Source organism: Leptonychotes weddellii, chromosome 10 (assembly GCF_054177405.1).
Source record: "Leptonychotes weddellii isolate Sample4059 chromosome 10, ASM5417740v2, whole genome shotgun sequence".
NCBI classification, from domain to species: domain Eukaryota; kingdom Metazoa; phylum Chordata; class Mammalia; order Carnivora; family Phocidae; genus Leptonychotes; species Leptonychotes weddellii.
Genome location: NC_138378.1, coordinates 93527533 through 93553896, shown reverse-complemented (window position 1 = coordinate 93553896; position 26364 = coordinate 93527533). Strand labels below are relative to the sequence as shown.

General features: G+C 38.6%; 1 protein-coding gene and 1 long non-coding RNA gene across 3 annotated transcripts in view; one reads left to right on the top strand and one right to left on the bottom strand.

Annotated features, from left to right (window-relative positions):
- Positions 1–2084, bottom strand: part of SLC8A1 (solute carrier family 8 member A1) — a 368141-nt gene extending 366057 nt beyond the window's left edge. Inside the window, exon 1 of the mRNA XM_081796872.1 lies at positions 1988–2084. The gene's annotated coding sequence lies outside the window, so the exon portion shown is untranslated. The remainder of the gene's footprint in view (positions 1–1987) is intronic.
- Positions 1241–22240, top strand: LOC115943656 (uncharacterized). Of its 2 annotated transcripts, XR_014138245.1 has the most exons (6): positions 1241–1693; positions 6849–6997; positions 7628–7715; positions 16667–17912; positions 20465–20617; positions 21317–22240. It is a non-coding gene; the product is annotated as an uncharacterized LOC115943656 (long non-coding RNA). The 2 variants fall into 2 exon arrangements; XR_014138246.1 differs by having other exon boundaries at positions 1256–1693; positions 6849–7715; positions 16667–16733.
- The last annotated feature ends 4124 nt before the right edge of the window (positions 22241–26364 follow it).

Below are 26364 nucleotides of genomic sequence, written 5' to 3'. Positions count from 1 at the left end.
GTGAGCAACTGAGAAAACAGCCAATGATGTCATCTATGCATCGCATCTGGTCACAAATATTAGTGACATAATTTATAATAACCTTCTAGTTATTGAAAATTGCCCGGACTCCTGCTGTGCCGTTCCTTTAGAAAAGCTAGTTGGTATGTAGTGTTTAATTAAATATTTTAAAGCCATCCTTTTGTAGGCCTGTTCCACTTTAGCTAAAGTTATGACAGCTTGTCTCTGTTGGTTTAAAAAAAGAAGGCATAGTTTATTGCCTGCCTTTCTCTGTCTCCCTCTCTCACGCATGCGCATTTACAGAATATTAGTATTTTTAAGTGAAGTAACGTAGCCTATTTTAGAGATGTGTGAAAGGTAAGTTTGAATGTGTTGTTAATTTAACGTGTTGTCAGTGTAAGTAGTCTAGACATGAAAAGGAATAATTTGATGAAAAAATCCGTGTTTTGTATTATAATTATTTTAATAATGATGAAGTATTATTATTGGAATAGAACCATGTTTTCTCCTTCTCTGCTACTTTTTTTTTTGTATTACACAACATTAACAATTTGAAAGAAGCCACTGCATAACTATAGTCATCTTATCTATATCCCCTAAGCGAATTGCTTTCCCGCCACCTAATTTATCCAAAGAACATCTCCTTGCTCAGTGTTATAAACCATTTTATTATTTTCTTACACTTGTTTATTAATCATTTTGCATGTCATGCTTTGTCATCAGGGAAGGAAAAACCACATTCAACTTTTCTTTTCTTTTTTTCCCCTCTGAAGCTTTATTTTAAGATTGAAAAGCTAAATAACAAGGGGGTTCAAATCTTGCTTAAAATATAGACACATTATTCTCAACAACAGAAATTTTAAATTTACATTTCACTTTCTTGCGAAAAAATTCTTTTACTTCAAACTTGGAAAAACACACACGTTTTACAGATATGACCTGTACATTTTTCCTTTGACTTTAGTGAGTGTTAGGTAATAGTTCCCAGATTTTGCCAACAATTTTAAAGGGACAGCTTTAATGATCTAATTATTACAATTTGGTAATTAGCTAGAGTAGCATTTCAAAGTGTTATTGATATGACTTGTCTGGGTTAACCAGTATTTTTAGAAAATAGACTAGAGTCACATAGATACTGGTATTGTTCTTGTCTTCACGTTTACACTTCTCCTTTGGACCCCTGAGACACGCAGCTTTTGTGGTTCTGCCACAGTCTAGAATTCTCAAACAACCCTGACAGCTAACCTAGAATAATCTTTGGGGAAATCTCCCCTCAAGTTCCCGTGTTTTCAGTCATTAACAAAAAAGAAAGAAAAATGTTAAAGGTAGCGAGAAAAGTCCAGTGTTACAGCTGGTTTCAGCAATTGCAACTTGCGCAAGACCCGTGTTTGTGAAAGCAACTCAAGAATCTTTGAACAGGATGTAATCAACCTCCGATCTGCTGAGAAACACTGCAAAAATGACTTCCTCTGCCAAAAATAATAATGTCGTTTACAAGCAGCTCTTCCATGTCTAAGGAAGAACTAGCCCCACGTGTGAGTTTATGCTGGCTTCGGGGGAGCAAGCAAGGAAAAGGGCAAATCCTACCAACCCCAGCCTAAAATACCCCGTATCAGAATCCACGGGAAGCTGTGGCCCATTCCAAAGGTGCTGGCAATATCCAGGAAGATTCGTATCCACAAAAATCCAAAGGGTAAGTGACCCCGGAAAAAGGGATTATATTTGGCAGCCATTCTGTGCTGTCCCTTTCCCTCTGTAACCAAGCTGCCCTGGTTTGTGAAGGCAGAGCTGTTAAATACCTCTTAGTCACCAGCCCCAACCCAAATCTTTCTTTCTTTTTTTTTTTTTTATTTCTTTCTTTCTTTTTTTTTTTTTTCAAAATATCATCTGGCAGCTTCCCTTAAAGGACATCAAGAGCTCTCTCTAAGGAGGGAATATTCGTGAATGATCCTTTAGATAAGTTTCATCACAAAAGCCCTGCACCTACCTCTGTCAAGTCTGGGCTGTTCGGTCCGCATGGGCTGGATGTGAAAAAAGACCCAGGATGATGGCTTCGCCGAATTTACCAGAAAGAAAGGACCTGGGATGCTTGTCCTTTAAGTGTCTCTAAACATGGTTTGCATAGCTGGATCTCTGCTTATCTGTGCCTTTCGGCTTTCGCTTCCATACATGGATCTGTTCCCAACAGTAACTCCAAGCTGTGGAAAAGCAGCTATCTGGCAGCTCTCCGCTTCATCCAACACATGGATGATAAAAATACACATATAGAGATCCTTCCAGCCAGGCCCATTTTCCACCCTGCCGTCCTGCCACTACGCCTCTTTGGAAATACGCTTTCAGATTGGCATTTTTACTCCCCAGACGTTTAGAGAACAATCGCTTTCCCCCTGATTCCCACATAGAGCTTTTAGGATGTGGGTTTGCTTAGTTTTATGAAAACAGAGGCACGATTATTGTTCCTGGCCGGGGTCTTCAACCTTAAAGATTTTAGAGATAAGATATGTACAGGACCTGCGCAATGTGTAGTGAATGGATGAACATATAAATGAATGGCTGAACAAATGGACATTGTGTGTGAATGAATACATACGGATTTAATGTATTTATTTAGTTAAGAATAGTTGCTAACACTCTGAATTCTTTGTCTTAAAGGATCAGGTAGGAGCAGAAGGTCAAGGTAATCAAAATCTCTAAGACAGGAGAGGTCAGGTTCTTCCTTAAACAGCTTCTCATTTAGGATATAGTGGGGCAGTTTCTAATAAGCTACCATCTAGCATACAGTGTGAGATATAGAAAATTTCTTTTAATGTTAAAGAATGTAAACTTGAATAGAATGCTAATTGCTACATTTGTTAACTGTCAGTGATACTTTAAATGACATAAAGCTGTGACCTAAATTTTAAGGGTGGTGGTGGGGAAGGAGAAATCGGCTCTGGCTAATAAAGATGTAGGTGAGAGGTACTCCTTCAGGGGACCGTGGAAACTCCACTTAGCCTTCTAGTTCCTGGAAATTGGGCTTTTCCGTTTTAAAATTTCTCTCTCTCTCTCTTTTTTTTCCAGTCTGTTGTTACTCTTGTGTGTGTGTGTACACATATGTAAAAGAGAGAATTTCCAAATAACATTTTTCCATTCGCCATTTTTTTCAGAGTCATGTTAAAACTCTTATAGATTCTCTTGTTTGAAGAAAAAATAAATTTGAGGTATACAGGGATAATTCATTTTTGTGTACTGAAATGGAACTAGTTTGCTTAAAACATTCCAGAGGAAAAGGGGAAGGATAGATGAAACAAGATTGGCAAAAATGATAATCGTCGCAGGTGGTTGAGTGATCAATAGGGGACTCATTATATTATCCTCTCTACTTTGTGTATGTTTTAAAATTATGGACCCCGGGAAACAAACTGAGGGTTTCAGAGGGGAGGGGGTGGGGGATGGGGTGACAGGGTGATGGGTATTAGGGAGGGAACGTGTTGTGATGAGCACTGGGTGTTATATACAACTAATGAATCATTGAACACTATATTAAAAATTAATGATGTACTATACAGTGGCTAACTGAACATAATAAAAAAAAAGAGATTACTTGAAAATAAACCCTTAAAAAATAAAATTTGTATAAAAGAGAAGAGAGAAGAGTACAAGATAGATATATTAGGGGCGCCTGAGTGGCTCAGTTGGTTAAGCATCTGCTTAGGCTCAGGTCATGATCCTGGGGTCCTGGGATTGAGCCCCGAGTAGGGAGGGGGCTCTCAGCAGGGAGTCTGCTTCTCCCTCTCCGTCTGCCCGTGCTCTCTCTCTCAAATAAATCAGTAAAACTTAAAAAAAGAAAAGAAAAGAAAGAAAGAAATCTGAAAAGGAAACTCTTTCTTTTTTCCCCCCGCACTGTCCCTTGCAGCTAGGGACAACCATGTAACGGGGTTCTGGCCACATAGGTGTAAATAGGAAATCCCCTGAGTGACTTCAGGAAAGTGTTTATTTATCTGTTAAAAAGGGACAGATTCAGCTTTTGCCCCTCTTGTCCCTCTGCGTCTTCCACCTATTTCCTTCCCACAGAACAGACTTGACCCCTGAAATTGCAGCAGCTGCTCGGTGACCAGGAGGGGACAAGCAGGAGGACACAGACCTAAGAGATGAGGAAGCTGGAGCAGACAGACAGAAAGAATTTCAGTTCTTGATAGCATCATCCAGAGGCTGTAGCAATGAACTACCCACCCCTGGACTTCTTGCTCTTTGAGAAAAAGAAAACCAGAATTAATACAAAAAGTGGATTTCATCCATTTTGAGAGATCAGGCTTTTGTCGGGAATTCTTTTCTTCAGCTTCAAGTATTTCTGTGGATGATGGTAACATTCAAAATCAAATTCTGATTTTTCCCCTCTGTCCTCAGCACTGTTTGATCCTTCCCCAAACCATTTAGGATAAAATATAAATTTCTTAGCTCAGTTCTCAGATATGTTTCAAAATCTACTTGCAATTCACATCTTCATCTCATCTCTGGTCACTCCCCCACCAAGGTCTTTTCATTTCTGCTGCCTTGAATGGCTGTTGTGTATGTGCAGCCCGGCCAGGTAGAAAGCCATGGTTTTCCTCATACTTCTTATGCTATTTTCCTCTGCCTTTTCTTTCTGCATAGAACATTCTTCATTCTCTTCTGTATTTAGCTAATTCTCCTTAAATTTCAAGGCTCAGATCAGCAGTTTTCTCCTCTGGGGAGAGGACCCTCGCCCTTCCCATGTGGTTTAGGTTCTGGAGCACACATTGTACAACCCTTCCACTCTATAATTGTGGGGTACCTGCTATTTCATTGGTTTGTTTTTCAACTCAGCTTCAAGTTCTATATGGTCAGGGAACAGATTTCATGTATACTTGTATTATTAGGACTTGGCATACAATAGGCATTCGATACAATATTTAAATGAATAAATGACAAAATGGATAGATCAGTAAATTATCCTTTGTCAGAAAAATAAAGAAAGATGTCGTGGATTCATTGCATGGCTTTGAATGAGACTCCTCACTCTTGAAGTAGGGTTAGAATTGAGACAGGCACAGAGACTGGCCCAGACCAAGTAATGAGTACATATGTCCTAAGTTCCTGTGTGAATAAATGGGTAAATGAGAAGGCAAGAATTCCAGGGGGGACAAAGTTTGAGTCATCGCCAAGAAGCAATATGGTTCAGAATCTGCTTGACTAATTGTGAGGAGTTCACGTTGGCTGAGGCTTGGGATGGACAACACCCAAAGGACCTCGAGTGACAGGCTTAGCATGTTGGTTTTAGGTAATGTTAAAGGGAGGAGTTTTGGCACAATCAAAATTGTGATTCTTTTATGAGACTTAGTTTTCCTTCTTGATGAGACCTGATAATAGAATACTACAGCAATCTTGAAAGCAAATGTTTACTGAGACAAGCAGGTGGGTGGGTTCTTACCTGGCAAGAAAATTCTTCTTTTTTTTTTTTTTTAAAGATTTTATTTATTTATTTGACACAGAGAGAGAGAGAGGCAGAGAGCAAGTACAAGCAGGGGGAGCAGCAGACAGAGGGAGAGGGAGAAGCAGGCTCCCCACTGAGCAAGGAGCCTGATGTGGGGCTCGATCCCAGGACCCTGGGATCATGACCTGAGCCGAAGGCAGACGCTTAACGGACTGAGCCACCCAGGTGCCCCTGGCAAGAAAATTCTTAATGTCTTCTTTGTTTCTAAAGGGACATCTTACTTTCTAAGTCAACTATTGAATATGTTAGAAGAGAAGAAGGAAGAGGGGGAGAGGTGTAGAATGAAGTGTTGGGGCTTCAGCTAGTTTAAAAATTGGTCTGCCATGCTTATATGACCACTTGGATTTTAAATTCTGCCCAGCGCATTGAAAAGCAGAATCACTGTGCTTAACATAACAGATTGCATCTAGAAGGTCCCTTAAGTAATTCTAATAGCCCTATATAACAGGAATATTTAATTCATTTCATGTTTCTATTGTTAAAATATTTGATTATTTGTGTCATATATCCTTGTATGTCAGATTACATGATCTGGTGCTTTGAAGTCATCAATAGCAATTTGGCTCTAACTGAGCTGGCGGTATCTGGGGAAATGATCTTGGGTAAATTCATCTCATTTTTACTCTCTTCACAGGGTTTGATTTTGCTCTTCTGTGCCATTTGTGAATGATAGGCCCTCTTGCCTCTACTTCTTTCTAAACTCATATCCCATAATTTGCAAGAAACATTTTTTAAAAAATTTTTTGCAAGCAAATTTTTTTTTTTTTTTTTTTTGGTCTTCCAATTATGAGCCCCTGAACAACAGAATAGAAAGCCCAGACTGGTCTCATATTCCTTCTAGGCTTTAAGGTCTCAAGCTCATCATAGGTGTCCAGTGATACTTCTTTGACTTTATGTGGAACGTAAGGACCTCCTTCCAGGAGAAAGCACACAAGTTGGGATAGCCATAGTTACTTGAGAGTTTAGTTCTATATCTCATTTAAAAAATAAAACAAGGCAAAACAAGATGAAACAGTATTCAATTATTTTTGTTCTCTAATGAAACTGTAAAGTGGATTAGAATATTCCTGACTTCAGGAACTCAGCCTAGTATATACTACATAATCTATTTATAGTACCTAATATAATGTTCTATTCCTAAATAAATTCCTAAAGTAATATTTCTAAATAAATGAATTTTTAATAAAAAAATTAACATTAATCTACTCAGATTTTGCTGTTATTAGGTGGGTTTTTTTGGTCATACTGACTATAAAAAAATCAGTGACTATAAAAAAACCAGTGTTTAAAAGGCTTTACTAATTGTAATAGTGTATCATTTAAAGTCTATTCTATCTTACTCTATCTTCCTATGTAGGCAGCCCAGTTAAGCGTGATCATGTCCATGGGCTTATCTCTACAGAACAGGCAGAGACATTAATGTACAATGAAGAAGTTTTTTGTTTTGTTTTTGCAAATGTTTCATTGAGCTACGGGCAGAGCTTGAAGAGATGAGCTGAAACAAGGGTAAGCAATTTCAACGTATTTTGATTACAATTGTTGGACACCTGAGTACAGAGAAAATGTTGGAATGCCATAGCATTCTCTCTCACTTGGAATCCAGTGAACATTTTTGCAGGAGAAGGTGATTTAAAGGCACTGATCAACTAGGAAACATCCTGTCGGTTTAGTGAGCCAGACTGAGCAAGGTCAGTAAGGCTGTTAAGTCACGGAAGCTTTTCTCGGAACACACTTGGCCATTGGTCCAAAGAAAAGTTGAGAGACTTTGCAGAAGTGCGTGTTACTACGCATTTCTGAGGAACTAACCACGTCCAGAGGCTCACACAGCCATTGGAACCCATAAAGTATTGTATACAACATCTAAGCTAGCCATTAACATAGGAAAAGGCATGACGAGTGTTTAGAAAAATGCCCAGACATTACAGGGAGATATATATTTCTCCAAACCTGAGCTTATTTTATTTGTGATACTTTAGAACTACCTACAAACTGCTTTAATGAGATTGCTTTCTGAAGGCAACAAGTTCAGTAAATCACTCTGCTTTTCTCCAGTCTTTTCATCCCGCATGTAAAATTTTAACCATGATGGACGGAGAGTCTCTGGTCCAAAAAACTCACCATGTTCCTTATCCACAGATACAGGTAAATGGAAATCGCGGCTCTTCAACCACAGCATTACTCATTGTGATTTGTTTTGAACTCGTTGCAGAGTCAAATAACACTGGTAAGTGTAATAAGATGTTTCAAAATCTTCTTGTGCTTGTTCATTTGCTTGGAGGACATAAAGAGGCAAATCTTAAAGCAATGTGTTCTGATCAAGAAACTGCTGGAAGTGGCAGAAACCTGATACGGAGCAATCGAGAATGGAAGGTTTATTTTGAATGAGAGGTGTTGTCCAACTGCGAGACTGAGTGATTGCAGCTGAGAATAAGTGCAACACAATCGCTAGTGGCTCCAAGTACGAAGTTATCGAGAACCTGTCTGGTTTCATGTCTTTTTCTGCTGCTACGTTCACATTACATCCATAGATTGCAACACTGTCTGTGGAGGAGGAAAAAAAGTTCTTCAGTTTACTCTTATTCTTAATGACAGCTTCTGAGCTGCCATGATTTGAAATTACAGTGATAAAAATGCTCCTTCAGAAAAAAAGGAACACTATATTCCAAAGCCAAATTGTGTATCGGACAGGTAAGAGTGCCTCATCATTAAAGGGGCTTGGATATGCATTACCTCTACAGCCTGCCATCAGTTTTTTTTTTTTTTTTAAGATTTTATTTATTTATTTGACAGAGAAAGACACAGCGAGAGAGGGAACACAAGCAGGGGGGAGTGGGAGAGGGTGAAGCAGGCTCCCCGCCGAGCAGGGAGCCCGATGCGGGACTCGATCCCGGGACTCCAGGATCATGACCTGAGCCGAAGGCAGTCGCTTAACCAACTGAGCCACCCAGGCGCCCTGCCATCAGTTTTTATTTTGGTTATGCTCTGTTTTCTGGGCTTGTATAGCTATGGGCAGAGTCATTTCATTCTTCCTGGTCCCTAACAATGTTATTATTTTATTGAGATAGATCAAAGGAGCTGATCAATAAATATGTGCTGTTGAGTAATCTGTAATTGCAACATTTTATGTTTGGATGCCACTTGAGTTTGGGAAGCACTTTAGTGTGCCTTATTTAGTTAGACTTCACTTCAACACCAATATATTGTCCAAAACATGTGTCTCTTTCAGCCTCATTATTTTATAGTTACACTTTCTATATCACACACAAATATACTGCAGACACATAAAGACAGACACATAACTGTATTCCCCAAACTTGGGGCGTCTGGGTGGCTCAATTCCTTAAGCGTCTGCTTGGGCTCAGGTCATGATGCCAGGGCCCTGCTCAGCGGGGAGCCTGCTTCTCCCTCTCCTTCTGCCCCTCTCCCTGCTCTTGCATGCACTCTCTCTCTAAAAAATAAATAAAATTTTAAAAAAGAAATATTCCCCAAACTTAAGCTTTGTGCTTGGTTTAGTATATCTTAATAATATAATTTTTTAAATAAAGCTCTTTCTCCTGCTTATATCACAAAAATGACCACTTGATGATTAATTAAATCTTTCCTTTCTTTCTTTGTGTAAGGCCTAGACGGGGCCAATAAGCACATGGCATACAAACATGAATAAAATAAAGTTCTTGACCTCAATGAGATTGAAATTCACTTGTTTCTTCACTCAGTCCTTCCCAACTAGCATTCTCATTAGACAACTTCAGAAAAAGAAAAAAGCAAAAGCAAAAAAAAAAAGCACTTATTTTAGAACCTTGGGAGTCAAGCTGGAGCCTGGGCAACCTTTCCACTTGTTGGAACTCTTTTGTCTATGCTTAGATGTACAACACTCTTTTTCATCTGGTTGCTTTTATAATGCAAAGGACAGAGGCAAATTATTTGGAGTACAAGCAGTGGGTCCAGAGTATTGAAACACTCCTCTTCATGACAATGCTAAGTTACTTTATTTGTTCATGAAACACTTGAAAAATGAGAAAGAACACCAGGCCCTCAAGAGAGAACAGAGAAAGAGTTGGCTCCCAATGCTTTCATTACCAAAAGAGAGTGTTAAAATGCATAGAAATGTTAAATCTCTACTAAAAAAAAAAAAAAAAAAAAAATCAGTGAATGACACATCCAGTTGCAACTCACTCAACCCTGATTTCACAATCATAGGAGATCTTACAAGAGAATGGTTTGGAAGTATAAAAAGTATTTTAATTTCACCTGCTGAGTATTAATGCATTTGAAGCATTGGAGGGGAAGCTGTCCAAGGGAAATAGAATATCTGTACCATCACCTACACTCTCTCAAACAAAAATGATAATGTATGTGTATGGAAGGAAGTCTGTTCTGTAGAACACTTGAGCCTGGCAAACAGGAGGATGATGACCCCTAAACCGAGGCAACCCACAGCAGTGTCTTCATGGACTGTTGCTCCATGGTGTAGGGACATTACTCAGAGCTCCAACCTCAGCATTGGTGCAGTCCGCATAATGCTCTGCTAAGTAACAGATTAAAAGGCCCAACTCCTTTGAAGGTCCAATGTCCATACTCAGAAATGGCAGAGGGTTTATTCCAAAATGAAAATCTGGTGAAAAGGCAACATCAGACTTTCTAGCATCATAGCAATATTTTAATTTAAAAAAATGTTCTATTTAGAGCATTTATATTTCACATCAATATAGTTATTTTGGGATTGAGATGCCATAGTAGAGAACCATTGGGTCCTTATGATATTAGAATTTATGCAAGCAAGAGCACATTGTTGCCATGGGGATCGGTAAATAGTCTTGATCTGAGACACTAGTTCCCACTGCCAAGACATGGGTGGAAGAAGGTGGTTCCCACAGACTCTGTTTTCTCTAGACTAAAAATATAGCCTGATTTCTATTAAAGGGCAATTAAAAAAAATTCTTGATGATGTAGTCTAAAAGAAGCATACCCTATCATTTTCAGAACAATTAAGCAGTGAGCTCACTATCTAATGCTTCGAGATTGTATTTGTATGCAATATTAATTATGTTCATGCTCTGTCACATCAAAGGTGGTGTTGCAACTGCAGCTTTTCTTAGTGTCGTTCACAGGGTCTTAAAAAAGAAATGGTTTATGGAGATGCATATATTACAGACATAAATTACTTTCTTTTAAGGGTTACAATATAAACTTAGCACTTTGAATTTAACTCTTTAAAATCATTGTTTTGCTTTGGGAAATATTGCTCCAAATGGTTGTGATGAATGTGAATTCTATGACTTCCAGTTTTTATGGCCCTCCTAGTCAAGAAATCCAAAACATTAGAATTTTTCCCTGAAGTTTATTATGAAATAATATGTCCAGATACCTATAAGTAACCCTTGCATTCATAAGGTGCTATAGAGTTTGCAAAGTGATTTTACCACCCATCATTTTGCCCAATGTACTTCACAATCCTGTGAGATAGGCAGGGTTTATAATTAGTTAATCGTCTCCTTTTGTAAGATGAGATGGAAGCTTAAAAAGGTCAAAATGCTTGCCTAAATCTCCATCGATAATACGTGTAGGAGTGAGCAAAATGTCTCAAGATGAAAAAGACTCTTTCTTCTCTACTGTGGTATTAGGAAAATGACACACTTCACCGCATACATTTAGTCCTATAAACTCTATCATTCCATCATCAAGACTTCTGGATTTAATTCTGTGACAATTAACACTAAAATACCATCTGAATTATTGTCTGAAAATTTGTTGAACTAAATAGCAGTTAAGGAATGTTATCCATTGGCTGGGGCAGGGTATCATTCACAATCCGTGTAAGGGTATTTATTTTAAGAAAATTTGACACACATGGAAAGGAACTAATTTTCCGTTCATTATAAATTCTGCCAAAATAAGTTTTATTTTACCACTTGGAAGGTAAGTTTCCTCCTCTTCCTCCCCCTTCTCCTCCTTCTCCTCCCTACCCTCCCCCATGACTTCTTGTGACTTGTCAGCCTTCCTAAGTTTATCATTGCACAACTTAACCTATTTTTTTACATTACTTTGCTGGATCTCAAGATAGCACAGCCAGGTTTACAAAATTATTATTATTCCTCATGCTGTCTTCCTCCAAGGTATGTTCCTTATATAGAATATTTGTTGGGCTGTTTCCAGTTTTAAATGAGTATAATTCATCAAGGGATCAACACTCACTAAAGAATTAAAGTACATGCATTTTGAATGACTGCTTCTCAGAAGTTCTAAAGCACGCTTTCTTCTTAAACATCACTCCTTTTCATGCTGGTTCATTCCTCCATGAACAACATTTTTAAAAGCACTCGATTTGGTAAGAATTTCTCTTTTATCAACTGCCCCTTGGGAGAGACTTCTGTTGGTTCCTACAGCCCAGGTCCCTAGAGTCAGATGTTTTACGTCTCCATCCAGCTTCCTTGTAATCTTACCCTTTATTCCTATGAGCCACCCCCATGACTTTCCACAATTTTTATTTTCTCCTAAATTATAAAGTTGGTTTCTTACATTTGCCACAGAGAATCCTGCTTGCTATGCAAGAATGAAAAGAAAGTGTTATAATTAGTGCTCTTTCCTCGTTTGAGCAATACTGTAAAATAACCAAATATTTTTGTCATCAAGCATTATTTACTACAGCAATCTTATATTTCCTCAAATCACTTAGCATTCATTTACCAAGATATGGTATGTTTTGCTCGAGAATCTCACACTGTTTTTCACAGGCTGTGCTTACTCCATTTTGGAGGAGGGAGCCCAAATGAAATAGATCTGTTCTCAAAAGCTCCCTACAGTCTTTATATTTGGAGCAGTGGTTCCCAAACCACATCAACATCAGCGGGGTTCGAGACCCGCTCATTTGGATAGTGTACCCCTTACGAGGCTCATGTAGGAGACAGAGAAACTGAAGTACTGCCTAGGTAGTTTCTCTAGGTCAAGGACAAAAGTCATTTAGCCTTTTCTCTAGTCTCGAAATCTCTTTGCTCTGTTAATTGAACTACCCTAATCAGATCAATAATGTCCCTTATCTGCAGTGGGGCAGGTAAGAAATCCATTCCGAAGTGGCGGGTGAGTTGCTTTCTCCTCCTTCACCCTGCCTGCTTACTGTGAATCTTGGTGCAACAGACACTACTTAGCAAAAGGTAAGTACACCAGAGTAAAAACCATTTATTCCTGACCGAGGCTTAGGTTTTCCCCATCAAAGATCATGAAGTCACTGGGAAGAGTTGCCTTCCTATCTTTAGAAATCTTGAGGAGTGGAGACTGGAGAGAACGGGGTGAGACCATTGACCATCGGGGTCCCTCAGTTCACGTCTTCTGCTTCTGGGGATTTACAATAAACACAATTCCCTGGAAGCCTACGTTCTGATCAAGACCAGAAAATAAGCACAAGCATATTCAAATCCATTCTTATCAATTATACTTATCTTCCTTCTCCTTATTAATATGTTAAAGAAGGGAGGATGAGAATTTATCATGGGAAAATAATTAGGTTGAAGACTTATTTTCTCTAAGCCCACTCCTCGTCCTGTGTTCCCCATGTCAGTAACCATGACTGACCAGTTGCAGAATCACTCAGCTTTGGAACCAAGCTTCCAACTGGTCTCTGTGCCTCCTGCCTGGAGTTCCTCCTGTGTCCACCTCACATTGCATCCAATATGATCTTTCCCAGGCTTGTCTCTGATTTTATCACTCTGCTGATTTAAATCGTAATAGTGGCTTCCCAGAGGTTTGTGGTTCCTCGCAAATTCCCTAGCTTCTGCACATGGCCTGGCACCTGCCTGCTTCTTTTGGCTCATCTTCCGTTCCAGTCCCACAAGTATCCTCTACTCTGGTCCCACAAACTCTTTGCCTCTGTTCTCAAGAACTTCCCAGGTGTCATTCTCTTTACTTAAAACCTTTTTATTTTTTTTTCTCTCTACCCATTTAATTCCCATTCTTCAAGACCAAGCTCTTGAAAAGGACTCCTTCTGACTTCTTAGTAATGAGGCTATTTTTTCTCTATGTCTCCAAAGCACCCTCCGCAGCTATTTAATACCCATCATAGGAGATTACACTTGCTGGTTTATGGCTGTGTGTCTTCCACTGGATGTAAAACTCTATGAGGGGAAAGAGAACATTGCTTTGTCTTTCTATGCCCAGCACCTAGAAGTGTGCATGGAATATAGAAAGTAATCAAGTTTGCTTTTGGAATTAAAAAAGAAATTGAATGAGTCAGTAAAGCAAGTTGATAGATGATGTAAATAAATATCTGAAGTTTGCCAGGAAGGCAGACTTGCAAAGCACACTTTCCCACAAACAATTTCTCATGGCTAAATATCTCCTTTTGCAATCTCATCTCCAATCTTTCCATCCTGCTGAAACCACATTTTTCAGGCCCAGCCTGCTGACTCTCCCCAGGACTCTAGGTGAGATTCATTTCCCTCTGTCATAAACATCGATTGGATATCATGTACTCTTGTTTAATCAAGCTATCTCATTTCCCTGAACCAATTAACTCAAAATTTCTGTCTCTTCTGATATGTTTTTCTCAATTAATTAGAAAAGAAAGCAGATTCCCATTAGTACTCCTGTATCTAAACATGGAAATCATCAGCCACCTCTTTAGCCCCAACTATAGGCAGCCCCACTGCCTCGGGATGCATCTAGCACATTAAGTGATGAATGAGAGCTACGGAGTCCGAGACCTGAGTGTGAGCCCCAGTCTTCCCACTTTCCAGGTCATGTAGGCTGTGTTACCTCCTCTTTGAGCTTCAGGCTCTTTTACAGAAAGTTGTGGATTACAGCCTCTTCCAAGTGCAGTTTTGATAGTATGGCGGGACGTGGTCTGGAAAGCCCCTAATCCCTATCTAGCACAATAGGCTCTCTGGAGATGAGTAGTAATTATGTGTGTCAATATGAAGAATCTTTCAACTGATACTGAATATACCAAATTGCATTGAGTTTTGCACTCCTAGGTCATGGAGTTTTCAATATTTTAAATCAAATTAAATAAAGTATGCAAGACAAGGGTCTCTAAGTTCTAGAGAGTAAAAAGGTATTTTTTGCAGCTAGCATCACATTATATAAATTGATGTGCATATCGAGATCACTTGATTTCTTGATTGGAAACCTATTGCTGTCCTTCAAATGCAGATGTGGACTAAATGTGAGTGACAGCAAAAGATTCAGGCCTGAACATTTGCCTATATTGTCCTTCCCTTGGCTCATTTACTTAATTTTTGCCATTATTTCTTCTTCAGTCCCATTTCTAAGTACTCCATGTTCTTTCTTTGCTCATATTTGGCCTACATCATCATTGAGAAGGCTTTATTAGATTCCTTTCATTTACTAAATTCAATCTCCCATGGTTTTCTTGTGTAAACCTTTTCTTTCTGTTCCGATTGTTCTCCATTTACATCACTAGATCCATCCTTCCTTTTTCTATTCCCTGCTCAGTGACTTGGAAGATTGACCTCAAGAACATAATCACCGGGATTTCCTTGCCCTCTGGCTTTCAAATGGGCTCAGTCCTTAAGAGCCTCTGGAAACATAGTGATGGCTGGAAGAGCTAGATTGGTATAGGAGATTGCTCCTGCCACAGGCTCACTCCCTGCCTGGCCATAGTCCTGGCTGTAGTGGCCACAACTCCTGTTGGACAGACCCACACCCACAGCTCCATTTCTCAGGAGGCTTCCTTAACACTATTCCTTCCCCTTATCTTTTCATGTGAGGAGTGGTAGAGGCTTCCTGATATCAGAGTTCCTGGGTGCCTCATAAAATCTTGTTGGACCCTGAGCCCTGCCTCAATATCTATAAAAAGCCCCTTTATAAAATCTTTTTTTCAGTTAAATCTCTCCTTTGGAATCTGCCTGATTGATTTTCCATATATCCTCAGTTCAGGAAAAAGATACTTGCCTGCTGAGAGCTAACTCCAAGGGCTTACAGTGAGTGAGGGGATGAGGTGACTTATTAGGTGATGAAATTGAGGTCTATGGTGGTTAAATTACTTGTCTAACATCACATGGCTGGTCAATTTATGGGCAATTCATTCAAATATTTATTGAAACATAGAATTAGTTGGACAGTGGAGATGAAGATAAAACATTGTTGCTGCCCTTAATAATCTGAATTTCAGTATAGGGGAGAGATGTATAAGCCAGTATTTAAAATGTAGCAAGAGCCGAGGAGCCTGGGTAACTGATTCGGTTAAGAGACTGACTCTCGGGGCGCCTGGGTGGCTCAGTCGTTAAGCATCTGCCTTCGGCTCAGGTCATGATCCCAGGGTCCTGGGATCGAGCCCCGCGTCAGGCTCCCTGCTCAGCGGGAAGCCTGCTTCTCCCTCTCCCACTCCCCCTGCTTGTGTTCCCTCTCTCGCTGTGTCTCTGTCAAATAAATAACTAAAAATCTTAAAAAAAAAAAAAAAAGAGTTTGACTCTCGACTTCAGCTCAGGTCATGATCTCAGGGTCAGGGTCATGAGATCAAGCCCTGTGTCTGGCTCCATGCTGGGTGTGGAGCCTGCTTAAGAGTCTCTCTCTCCCTCTGTGTGTGTGTGTGTGTGTGCTCTCTCTTTCTTGCTCTCTCAAAAAGAAATAAATTAATTAAATTAAAAATAAAAATAAAATAAATAAAAAAATATTTAAATATTTAAAAAATGTTAAAATGTAACAAGAGTAAATGCCCAATGTTAAGAATACTGAAGTAAGAAAACCCAATTTTAATCTAGGCCTTGCAGATGAAACCAAAAGATGAGGTGGGAAGAAGATGGTTCTTTGAGTGGAGGGTAAAGCATGCTGTGAAGTTGTCTTCTTGCGCCATTTTTCTTGCAGCAGATCTAGTGCGTAGAGCCTTCTCCAAGCAGCATCTCTTTCCTCCCGGACCGCTGCAATGGGCTTCTGGAAAGTAGTATGTGGCCCATGCTTCTCATCCTCTAATCCATCCTCTACATTGTGGTCAGAATATTCTTTTCAGAAGCAAATCTGAGATAATTCTCTCCCTAAAAATATTCAAAAACTCTCAGTTTTCCTTAGGATTTTTAAAAAAAGAAGCAACCATGGCTAATAAGTACTTAAATGGACTGGTTTCTGCCCCTATCACTAACTTTATCTCTGGCTACCCACCCTTGCTCTCTTTTTGTCTTCACCTCTACAACAGTCCTCCCTGATCTCTGGTTTTGCTTTCAACAGTTGCAGTTACCCCTGGTTCACTGCCATCCAGAAGTAGGTGATCCTCCTTCTGACACATCATCAGAAGGTCAGTGGTTGCCCAACACTACATCGCGGTGCCTACGCCATGCACCTCACTTCATCTCATCACGTAGGCATTTTATCATCTCACATCCTCACAAGAAGAGCAAGGGTGAATATGGTACAGGAAGATATTCTGAGAGGGACCACATTCCCATAACTTTTATTATGGTACATTGTTATAAGTGCTCTATTTTATTATTAGCTTTTGTTGTTAATCTCTTACTGGGCCTACTTTATACATTGAACTTCATCATAGGTATGTATTATAGGAAAAAATATATATAGGGTTAGTACTATCTACAGCTTCAGGCATCCACTGGAGGTCTTGGAAAGTATCCCCAGAAATAAGGTGTACCGCTCTATGCATTTCTTTCAGTTCCTTGAAAATGTTGTTCTCCTCTCACCACTGGACCTTTGCATATTCTGTTCCCTAGCTTTAAAGGCTCCTCTGAACCTCCTGCCATTTCTTTTGTAATTTCTATAAAAACTTCAAGCGTTAGCTCAAAAATCACTTGCTTGAGGAAGCTACCTCTGAAAATCCCAACATAACAACCTATGACTCTTGGCAGCATCTATCACAATTCTAGTGAAGTTAAATATGTTCATTTATATATTTTCCACCTTTTGAGAACGGGTATGATTTCCATTTCTTCACTGCGTTATCCGCAGATTTAGATCCAGTGCTGTATGGATGGTAGCAGCTCAATAAATAATTTTTGAAGTAGTATGGGAATGATTACAAATGGCCTGGACTCCAGGAAGGCATTGTGCATTAGGGGAAGGTGCACCAAAGGTGGAGTGATGGTAAATGAGGCTGAAGAAGACTACAAAAGCCAAATTTTGAAGGGCCTTAAATGCATGACAAATCTGGACTTACTCTTGAGTGTGATAAGCAGCCATTAATTTTTTTTTTTTTTAAGCTTGGACTTGTTCAGGTTTGTTGACTGGTGGAGGAGTGGACTGGTACAGAAAGAAGCTGGAGTCAGGCAGAACAATTAAGAAACAAATGCAAATATCTGGGAGAGGAGCAGACGCTAAAGCAGTGTTTCTCAAATTTGTTGCATATCATAATCACATGGCCAGCCACTAAAGCCCACAGAGGTCCAGGCTCCTTGAAGTAGGAGAGCTCATTTGGCCTTTGTATTTTTACCGATACAAATTTCCTCAGAGGACTCTGATAGCGGTACGTTTGAGAGCCACTGAAGTAAATTTAAGATAGTAAGATGCAGTCTTGATAAAGTTGAATGATTTTTTTTGAGGTGGGGAATGGGTGCAAGTGAGTCCATATTAACTTTTAGGTTATGGGCTACAATGGCCAGTTCTGCCATTGGCTAAAATGGGAAGAGATGATCAGTTTTGCATCTTTATTAATGGGATTAAAGTCAGCCTTTTTCTCCTCGTTTTATTGGTCTCGGTGCTCTGCAAAATCTATCCCAGTTGGTCAGTGAAAAGCTGAGGTCAGAATCCGTCCTGGTACGATAAAAGAGATTATGATAGTTCTCAGTCTATGATAAGGTCTTAAAAATCACAAGTGCATCTTGTGAATCTTAGAATATATTTTTTTTCCCCTCTAAGTGTGGTGCTTCACTGTCAACTTGATTTATCTATGAGAGAAAGCATGTGAAAATCACTGTAGTGCTTTTTATTTCGGTAGTGTTAAGTATTTGCCCATTTGTTGCCAAATCTTTCATGATTCACAGAAGTTTAGTATTAGCACCCAAACTCTGGATAATATTAAATCTTGTGAAAGATCAACTGAGAAAGTGTTTATTTATCATCTGACTTTGAAGAGGTACCACCCATACACTAGTGTGGTGCTAATATTTGCTGATCCTTAATAGTACTACTGAAATTAAAAAATGTATTGCAGATTTAATATTAGTTCAGCATCTTTATGATGCCTGGAGAACAGTAGATTCCCTGGGATTTGTACTTTAAGAGTAAATATGAGAACCCTCAGTTTGTTTTTCAGAGTCCATCGTCTCTCATGGTTCATCTCCCCCTCCGATTTCCCCCCCTTCATTCTTCCCCTCCTGCTATCTTCTTCTTCTTCTTTTTTTTTTTTTAACATATAATGTATTATTTGTTTCAGAGGTACAGGGCTGTGATTCAACAGTCTTACACAATTCACAGGGCTCACCATAGCACATACCCTCCCCAGTGTCCATCACCCAGCCACCCCATCCCTCCCACCCCCCACCATTCCAGTAACCCTCAGTTTGTTTCCTGAGATTAAGAATTCCTCATATCAGTGAGGTCATATGATACATGTCTTTCTCTGATTGACTTATTTCGCTCAGCATAACACTGGTTCTAGAGGGGAGGAGGGGGGGAGGATGGGTTAGCCTGGTGATGGGTATTGAGGAGGGCAAGTTCTGCATGGAGCACTGGATGTTATACGCAAACAATGAATCATGGAACGCTACATCAAAAACTAACGATGTAATATATGGTGATTAACATAACATAATAATAAAAAAATAAATAAATAAAACTATGGTGACTTCTGGGAAAAAAAAAAGTAAATATAAGACTGGGCAATATCCAGGAGCAGGAATCAGGAAAGATCCAAAAGATGCAATGGTCTGTGTTGTTAATATTCCTGTACCTAATTTCACCACACAATACAGTTTACCCTAAATATGTTTTGAAGTAAGATATTAAAATGTCCCTTCATTTGTCATAATGACAGACAACCTGGAATAGTAGAAAGGACTTGAGTTCTAATCCAGACACATAACCAACCGTTGGACCTTGAGCTCTTCACTTAACATTTTGTGTGCTCTGATTCCTCAGCTTTTAATGATGGGAATGGCTATTCTCTAAAATTGGTTCTTCTTGTTCTACAATTCTGAGATTCTGGGTTCTATCGATTGAGCATCTGTATCTTTTTTAATAGAAATGTGATTTCATCTGGGAACATCTGTTACAGTTTATAACATATTTTGCCAAGTCCTTGACCTTAATTTTATCATAGGCATCAGATGTTCCTTCACAGATTCTACTCTGCATCTTACTGAAGGAACATCAGTTATGCTTATGTCTTGAGTAGTGTTAATCTGGCTCAAAAAATATGCCAGATTTGCTAACATGATCATTAAATGACTTCTTAATTAAGATTGTCAATACCACCAGTGATATAGTTCAGAGCTATTTTAGCATTAGAAATTACATAAACTACTCATTTACATTTTTATTTTTATTTATTTATTTTTTTTTACATTTTTATTTTTATACTTAATGCAAAATAAAAGTATTTTTGTCAAAGGCATCATACTTTTTCCAAATAAACATGGATTCTAAAATAATTCTGTGATACACGTATTAATTGACTAAATATACTGCTGTTTTATTTCTTCTAATGAAACAATATTCCCTTACTAATAATTATACTTACTTCTATTATTAATTTAGAAACCTGCTTCTTTGCACTGGAAATTTTATTTTTATGATTTCCTGGTTATAAAAGTTTAGTTTGGGCCATAAAAGGCCCCCAGTTTTTTTGCTTACTCGAAACCAAGGAGATAGAGATAGATTTTTTTTTTTTAATCTTTGCTTTTACTATTTGTTCATTAAAAGAAAAAGTGCAGTCTTCTATGGTGAATTATTAAACCAAGGCAAATCTTTGATTCCAAGGGGAAGAAAGGATAATAAGCAAAGAGTAAACAAACAACCCATTAGACTCAGTGCACTTTGGTGCTTTGCCTCTCTGAGTCTCTATTTTCCAATCTGCAGATGATGGTGGAAAAGCATGAAATAGTCATCACCTTGTGAAATGTACTGCAAATGACTTGAGATAACAACAGTACAGCTCTTGACCAAGAGTTATAGTTGCCAAGAAGTATCTACTATTTGATGATTAATTTAATATGCAGAAGTAAGTGACAGGTAAGAGGCTTCCCTAGGCTCATGCTATTTCATGATTGCATGTCAGAAACATTCATTTTATGTCACTTCATCCACTTTCCTTTACAGTGAGTCAGACAAATGTCCATAAGCATATTGGGCCTCCTGACGCTGTCTTCCTTCTTTCAGTTCCTGGCGCTGTATTGTTGGTCATAATCAGTCGTGTGTTTTCAGCATCTGGGGATCAAATGTTGATTTTCTCTCCCAATATGGTCTAGTTTTTTCTTTTTTTAAAAGATTTTATTTATTTATTTGAGACAGAGAGAATGAGAGACAGAGAGCATGAGAGGGAGGAGGGTCAGAGGGAGAAGGAGATGCCCCGCCGAGCAGGGAGCCCGATGCTGGACTCGATCCCGGGACTCCATCCCGGGACTCCAGGATCATGACCTGAGCCGAAGGCAGTCGCCCAACCAACTGAGCCACCCAGGCGCCCTGGTCTAGTTTTTTCAAATGAGCTTCCTATTGTAGCTTTTTTGATTAGCCTTGTCTCTGTTTCTTCTTAGAAGCCCTTGATTACTCCGGAAAGGAAACTTAAAAGTGTCATCAAATACATACCCTTACGAGAAATAATTTCAATATTTTGCAAAAGAAATTCCAGAAAGCATAGTGGAGGCATGCATTACCTGTCTCTGATTCTTTCGCCCTATCGTATCACTATCTTCTCTGATTCCTTTACCCCAGGCTGATCTCTGGCCTCCGCCTGTCTGTACTGGGTGCCTTGCTCAGCTACTTGGAATCTTCTGCTGCAACGGAGCTTAGAAAGTCCCAGCACCTGGCGAAGAGGGATGGAGGCGAGTGACAGAAGGAGAACAAATTCATCCATTTGCACTGTACTTCGCAAAAGTAAAAAAACGTGCCTCCAAAGAGGGCCTCTTATGTGCTCTCTTTATCTCTTTGTGGTCTGACTGAGGCAGGAACTACCATCTCCAAAAACACTGGGACTCATACGTGTTAAATGATCTGCTTAAGGTCACGCAGTTTGGAAGCATTTCAAATCAGTTTTAGTCTGTATCTTCCAAATACAGCTCCAGGATTCTTTCCACTCGTTCATTCCAACATCTCTATTCTGGGACTATTATCAGAAGTGCCTGAACTTGTCTTTGGGAAATCCCGTCATTCACTCAAGTGCTTCATGAGGCGCTTTGATTGTGAAAACAGAAGAAATCCCAAAGCTTTGCTATGATAATAAATAAGAATGTTAACAGTCTATTAAAATAAGATGTAAGGATTTAGGAAGATATGTATACCCTCACCGTATCTTCTCAAAAGCAGAGTGAGTAATATTGCCAGAAGGTTCACCCATAACAGACAGGAGGAAAATAATAGCAGTAGACAGTTCTGTCTCTGGGATAGGTAAGTTTTTTTTTCCCCCAGGAATGTAGAGAAAATGATGAGATTGTCTTAGGCTTAATACTCCCTAATTTTCATTCCATACAAATAGCATAGTACCAACTGTGGACAGGATAGTAAAATCCCTTTTGAGAAGTGCAATGAAAAAGGTATGATTTTAGACTTTGGATCAAAGACTTTGAATTCAGGCTAACTAGAGCTCCTTGTAAGGTTGTCGCTAAAATGAAATAAAATAAGACAAAAGTTGTTACAGAGTGCCTTGAACGTTTGTTACAATTAAATAGGTATTTTTTGTTGTCAGATGAATGAAATCAAAGCATTCAGAAAATGCCCCTGGATTTCCAGGAAAGAAGAGCTTACTGGTTCACAATAGTCAAAATTAGTAATTTTAGCAATAAATAAGCATGCAGCATATTTTGGAAATTTTTTTTTTTTTGTAAAAGTGGTCCTAAGCTCCAGATCACCTTATAATCATTTAGGAAGTAACAAACAAACAAACAAACAAACATAAAAACAAAAACAAAAGAACCACAAAATATCAAGGCCTATTTCAGACCAGTTAAATCTGAATCTCCTGGGGTGGAGTCTGGGTTGGTTTGTTTGTTTTGTTTTTAAGATTTTATTTATTTATTTGACAGATAGAGAAAGAGAACAAGCAGGGGGAGTGGCAGGCTGAGGGAGAGGGAGAAGCAGGATTCCCGCCGAGCAGGGAGCCCGATGTGGGACTCGATCCCAGGACCCTGGGATCATGACCTGAGCCGAAGGCAGCCTCTTAACCGACTGAGCCACCCAGGCGCCCCTGTTTGTTTTTGTTTTGTTTTTGTTTTTAGCTTACCAAGCCATTCTAACATGTGGCCACAGTTGAGGAATGTTGGTTTGTAACATCAATGGTCCTGAGTCGCAATCACGGAAAACTTCTTTTGATGATGACTGTGACATACGTGTGTCTTTTTCAGTAATAATGGCCCCTGGTGTACCCTCCTTTCCTTCTCATGATGGCCCTATTCATAATTTTTTAGTTTTCTGAAGAGGCTCTGAGGCGGACACATGAGCCTGCGGTGTCCCGAGCAATGGTAAGTGAAGTGTAAGAGAAGTAACAGGAGAGCTGGTCCAGAGCCCATGTCTTGCAGCTGGAGGGAGGAAACCAATGAGGAGATTCTTACTTCTTGATTACAAGTTACTGTGACTGTTTCTTGTGTTTTCCTTGTCTCCCTGGGTCCTTTCCTTTCTCCTTTTTCTCTTTGCCTACCTTATTTACTCCTCTGTGCTGCTCTGTTTCTTATCTTCATTTTATTTTTTCTTTCGCTCTCTTTCTCAGAGAAAATACACTTGCTTGAGGATAAGAAAATTAAGCTGACATGCAATCGGTTGTCATTGCCCCCTGGTTCTACCAGCTCCACTTGATGTTTGGCTCCGTAACCATTTTGGAGTGGCTTAGATATTTGTACAATTCCCAGCCATCCTAGATTCCCATAGCACACCCTAGCTTTTGCATTAATGTCCTGTGTGAGGAATACTTACCAAATGTTAGTTGGTTAAATTTCAGTGGTTATCCAGTTTGTTGGTGTACAATTGTTCAAAATACTCTTAAGATCTTTTTTACTTCTGTAGAATCAGTAGTAGTGTCCCAATTCTCAGTTCTCATTTTAGTAATTTGAGTCTTCTCTTTTTTCCTTCTTAGTTTGCCTAGCTAAACGTCAATGTGTTAATCTTTGCAAAGAACCACGTTTTGATTTCATTCATTTTTGCTATTATTTTTCTATTCTCTATTTCATTGATCTCTGCTCTAACCTTTGTTATTTCCTTCCTTCTGCTAGCTTGGGGGTTAGTTTGCTCTTTTTCTAGTTCCTTAAGTTGTAAAATTAGGTTGTTGTTTTGAGATCTTTCTTGTTTTTTAATATAAACACTTACAGCTATAAATTTGCCCCTTAAGCACTGCTTTTGCTACATCCTGTAAGTTTTGGTAAGTTTTTTTTTTTTCATTTTCATTCATCTCTAAGTATTTTCTAATTTCACTTGTAGTTTTTTTCTCTGATCCATTGGTCACTTAAGAATGCTTTGTTTAGGGATGCTTGGGTGGCTCACATGGTTAAGCCTCTGACTTCAGCTCAGGTCATGATCTCAGGGTCCTGGGATAGAGCCCCCTGTCAAAGCCCACAACACGCTCCATGCTCAGTGGGGAGTCTGCTTCTCCCTTTCCCTCTCACTCTGCTCACCCCGACTCCTGCTCTCTCTCTCTCTCAAATAAATAAATAAAATCTTTTTTTTTTTAAAGTTTTTTTTTTAAGGGTAAAATCTTTTTTTTAAAAAAAGAATGCATTGTTCAACTTCCACAAAACTGTGAAATTTCCAATTTTACTTGTTTTTGATTTCTAACTTCCAAGATGGTGGGAAAAGTTATTCCCTATGATATCTGTCTTTCTGTATTTATTGAGACTTAATTTGTGGCCTAACATATGCTGTATCCTGGCAAAAGTCCTACGTGCACTTGAGAAGAATGGGTTTTGCTATTGTTGTGTAGTCTTTTCTGTACATGTCTATCTGTTGTATTGTTAAGTTCTCTATCTCTTTAGTCATCTTCTGCCTGGTTGTTCTATCCATTACTGAGAATAGGGTATTGAAGTCTATAACTATTTTTATAGAACTGTCTATTTTTCTCTTTAATTTTGTCAGTTTTTACTGCATATATTTTGATGGTCTGTCATCAGGTGCATAAACAATTATAATTGTTGTATATTCTTGCTGTATTGGAGTTTAAAAAATATATAATGCCCTTCTTTGTCTCATAATCTTATGATTTAAAGTCTGTTTGTCTGATATTAATGTAGCCATCTCTGCTCTCTTCGGTTACTATTTGCATGGAGTATCTTTGTCCTTCCTTCCACTTTTGGTCTATTTGTTTCTTCGGTTCTAAGGTGAGTATCGTGTAAACTGAATATATGTGTGATGGAGCATGTGATTTTATCCGTTCTTCTAATCTCTGTCTTCTGATTGGAGAGTTTAATTAATTTACATTAGTAAAGTAATTACTGATAAAGAGGGACTTCTGACATTTTCTTTTTTGTTTTCTCTATGCCTTGTAACTTTTCTTGTCTTGAATTTTCTATATTACTGCTTTCTTTTGTTTAGTTGATTTTTTTGTTGTTGTTTAATTTCTTTTCTCATTTTCTTTTGTTTATGTTCCATAGCTATTTTCCTTGTGGTTACCTTAGGGATTATATTTAACATTCTAAGGTTAAAACACACTAGTTTGAATTTATACCAGTTAACCTTCTATAACATAACCGTCTATAACATAACAGAAGAACATATAACCTTCTATAACATGAACAGAGTCATACAGAAACTCTGCTCCTTCATAGCTACATCCTTACCCATTTAGGTTGTTGATGTCACAAAATTACATCTTTATACATTGTGTGTCCAAAAACATAACCTAATAATTCTTTTGAATGCATTAGTCTCATAAATTATATAGAAATCAAAACTTGGAGTTAGCAAGCAAAGTTATAGTGATACTATTTTTAGACTAATAATTGGGTTTTTTAAAATGAATTAGTCTCATAAATCATGTAGAAAACAAAAAGTGAAGTTAACAAACTCCACAGTTGTTAAAAGAATAAAGTTTTTATAATTGCCCTTGTATTTTCCTTTATTGAGATCTTTATTTTGCCATATAGCATTGAGTTATTATCTGGTGTCTTGTCATTTCATCCTGCAGGACTCCTTTGAACATTTCTTGCAGGGCAGATCTAGTGGTAATGAAATAGATCTGGGATATCTTAGTGTCTCCCTCACTTTCAAAGGACGATTTTGCCGGATGTAGGATTCTTGATTGACAGTTGTTTTCTTTTAGCACTTTGAATATATCAGTACACTGACTGTGGCCTCCAAATTTTGTGGTAAGAAATCTGCTGACAGTCTTATTGAAGATCTCTTGCCTCTCTCTTGTGCTCTCAAGATTCTCTTTTTGTCTTTGTCTTTCTAAAGTTTGATTACAATATGTCTCAGTATGGGCCTCTTGCAGTTCATCTTACTTAGAGTTGGTTGAGCTTCTTGGATGTTTATATTCATGTATTTCATCAAATTTGGGAAGTTTTTAGCCACTGTTTCTTTATATATTCTCTATGACCCTATAACTTTTTCTTTTCCTTCTGGGACTCCCACAATGTGTATGTAGGTCCACTTGATAGTGTGCTATAGGTCCCTTAAGCTCTATTTACTTTCCTTCAATTTTTTTTCTTTCTCTTCCTTAGACTTCATAATTTTCATTACCTTAAGTGTGCTGATTCTTTCTTCTGCTTACTCAAATTTGCCTTTGAATTCCTCTAGCAAAAAAATCATTTTGATCATTGTACTTTTCAGCTCCAGAATTTTGT